Source organism: Opisthocomus hoazin, chromosome 8 (genome assembly GCF_030867145.1).
Source record: "Opisthocomus hoazin isolate bOpiHoa1 chromosome 8, bOpiHoa1.hap1, whole genome shotgun sequence".
Classification (NCBI taxonomy): Eukaryota; Metazoa; Chordata; class Aves; order Opisthocomiformes; family Opisthocomidae; genus Opisthocomus; species Opisthocomus hoazin.
In genome coordinates, this window is record NC_134421.1 from 20347480 (window position 1) to 20351151 (window position 3672).

Consider the following 3672-nt stretch of genomic DNA (forward strand, 5'->3'; position numbering starts at 1 on the left):
ACGTCCTCTCATGCAAAAAACAATAACTTTCTTCCCTAGGCAGTACAGGACTAGCTTTCAAATTTTAATAAACACTCTAGAATATTGTTTTGTCAGGCTAGGAGAAGTAATTAAGAATGAAGAACATTTTTACTGTTGGGCTAACTGAATAAAATATGTCAGGGGCCCTAATCTTGTGCTGGGAGCAAAGTATCAGCTTCACAAAATCACTACCTTGGACAAATTTGGTATTAATTTTTCCTCTTGGCAGGCAGCAGAAGTACCCTTAACATCAGAAGTGGCTGTATATGTACTGTACAAAAACATAGTAAGCAATACTCTGTGTATTTAAATTTACGTACAAAGACTACACTAAACTACTGTCTTTCACAAGGCAGTATCCTGAGTCAAGCTAGATGAGCAAAATGATGAGCAAAGCTTACATACTTACTGCTTGTGCTGTGTTACTGTCAGCGTGCATGCATAGGTAGCAGTCTCCATGCTAAAAGGTGGTTTATCAGAATAAGGGTACATGCAACCAAGCTTAATACAAAGCAACCCTAAGCCTATTCTAAATTAAAATGTTTGACTGAAAAAATACATTAATGTGGCTTAAGCCTGTCCCTGACGATTTCATTGTTTCTTAGGAAAAAATAATGGATAATGGTTGTATATTTACCTTTTCCAGACCACTTACGATTTCACATGCTTCTATTATATGTCCCTGTGGTTACCATTTTTTTTTAAAGCTGAAGTCGCCTAGTCTGTTTAGGTTCTATGAAGGCTGTACTATACATCTGATTATACCTCTTCTCCTTTACTGTATCTTGCTTAGCTCTGATGTAGTATTTTTCAGACAGGACAAACACAGTGGTTTTATACATTGGCATAATGATGCTCATTTCCTTTCCTAATAATTCCCAATGATTTTATTTGCCATTTTGATTACCATATGGCATTAAACAGACAATTTCATAGAAGTATCTCCAATAACTTGAGATTACAGAGATGTAACAGCAGTTTTGGAATTGTAAAAGGGGAAACCAAAATCTGCCTCCTATACTGCAACAGAGAATGATTACTTTCTTTTGTCAGTGTTGAATTCCACCTTCTGTTTTACTACCTGCTAGAACAGTGCATGATGTACTCATTCGTACTCACTTTTAGTGCAAGCTATTCTGAAACCTGTTGTTTCGCTGGCAAACTTTGTCACTTCACATTCTCTTCAGAGACTATGAGTTTGCTGGACAGTGCAGGTCCCAGGAGAGACCTTTCCACAGCTGTCCTGACAACCTCTCACCATTGTGGAAACTGGCCATTGCTCCCTTTTACTTTCCCTCCTTTAACCAATTGTCCATTCCCAAGAGAATTGTCCTTCTTACTTGATAACAGTTTAGTTTCTTTAAAAGTATTCAGTAAGGACCTCATCAAAAGCCTTCTGGAAAGCTAAATACAGTCTACTGATTGAATTACCATTTTCCATATGCTCTTTGGCTCCTTCAAAGAACTCTAATAGATCCATGAGATATACCTTGCTTCTCCAAAGGCTATACTGAATCTTTGCTATTGTATGTAGCCAGGTGTTTACCAATTTGCCAGGCATGGAAATCAGACTCAGTAATTCCCCTTTAAGCCCCTTAAAAGTTGTTAGCATCACATTTGCTGCCTACTACTTATCTGGTACCAAGGCCAATTGAAACAGTAGCTCTCACCTCACCATTTTAATTTCATGAGTGTTAGATTTGAGGTTCCTTCAGACTCTTTGGGGAAATTTAATCTGGTCCAGGCAAGTTGGTTTTGTTCGTTGATTTGTTTCAAAAAAACTGTTCTTGAGGGACTGTAACTTGAGTTAACCGCTTGGACTTGAACCCTTGTAAAGAAAGGCCCTGGTAGTTGAAATGACAGCCACATTTTCACCACAAATAATTATATTCACTCAGAAAGAACTGGCCAGACCAAAGAATCCAGTGCAAAGTCAGCTAGCTGCATCGTTTGTGTTAAGAATAACTATGAAAGTTAGAAATTGCACAGATGTGGTAAATTACAGCCAGTAAGAGAAGCAGTGGAAGATTGTTCTTCATTGTATTTTTGACAGAGCTATATCCATCTGGGTTTTGAGACAAAACCAGTGCTGTGTCCTTTTGGTTCCATGCTAATTCTCACTTCAACATCAATCATAAACTTGTCTTTGTCATGTATTTCTCCTTTCAGATGTCCTCCTAGTGTTTCCAGTTGTATCAATCTATTACCACCCAGCTCCCAGTCTGAGATTTATACCTTTTAAATACATATAGACAGTTCTGAGCCTTCCCAGATCATTACCTAAATATATTCCATTTTCTTCTGTGTGCACGATTCATTTCCAGTAACCACTCTCTCTTTTGGACCCAGTCTCTTTTGGACCCAGGTCTGAAGCTATGTGTTGCAGAGCGGCACAGTCAGAATTTCAAATACATTCTGCCTTATTGGTCCTCACAATGTGTATCCACGAGCACAAACATACCTGAGGGATGTATGATGCACAAGGTTTGCTCAACCTTTTCTGTTAATCCTGCGGAGTGATTTACCACTATATATTCCTATATAGTAGTTGCCATTAGTAGAGACACAAACAGAATGGAAACCACTGGCAGAATACCTCTAGCTGTGCAGTTGCCTTACAGTGCACCAGTTCCCCTGCGGTGGCATTCTGGTATGCTGCCGTTCAAGAGCCAAGAATAACATTTGTGCACAATTTTAACAGCTGTCTGTACTTTCAGTTGTCCCTCACCGCTAGCATGTTTCAGCTGAGATTTCGTCACGATCCTTCTTTCAGGCAGTTAAAAACCGATGTGTAGGCAATGTACATATCTTAAAGGGAAGACAAGAAGGGGAAAATATTTTGAAGTCCAAAAGAGGTTGCAATGTATCAAAGGTAGAAACAAGATGTTTTCCTTGCAGCAAGCTGTGGATTGAGCAGTACAGGTAGAGCTTTAATGCTGTACTGTATCTATCAGCACACACTGGATTGGGGCATCTAATCAGCACGCTGCTCTTACCTACTTGTACTCACACTTCATTCTGCATTTCTCTCTAATGCATGAAAAATAGTCTTAGGCATATTTTGATAGCAAACTGATGTAAACCTATGGCAGAGCAGAAGGATTGGATGAATAATTATACTGCTAATCCCACCTGCTGTCACACAAAAAATACATGTAAAGAAATGTATAGATATACCAGTTAATCTTAGCATCTGCCATGAGAGCAAAATTGCAGTTGCACTGGGAATGGCACGGCAGACAGATTTGACTTACTGTCAGTAGTATTCCATCACTGTTTTCTGGAGATTCAGCTCTCCAGCGAAGACACAACCTGCAGCCTGTACATACTTGAGACTTTCGAACAGTGGGACCTCACAGCCCCCCTGGGGAACGCAGCACGCTTCCCACAGTATGTTTGGATGACTCTCTAGGTCAGTGTTCGGGTGACAGAACAATAGTTTAATTTCTTGCTCTTCTTCAGTTCGTTCGGAGATCCGTGAGAATGCTGTAGTGGGGTCAGTCAGCACAAATGCTGAGACAGCGTCTTGCTGCTGTGCAGCATCACTAAGGCACCATTTCCTTGGATGTATTTTTCCATTACACCATGACAACATTCCTCAAAGCAATACAGAAAACATGATCTAGTCAGAATTGTATAGTCAGAGATGGG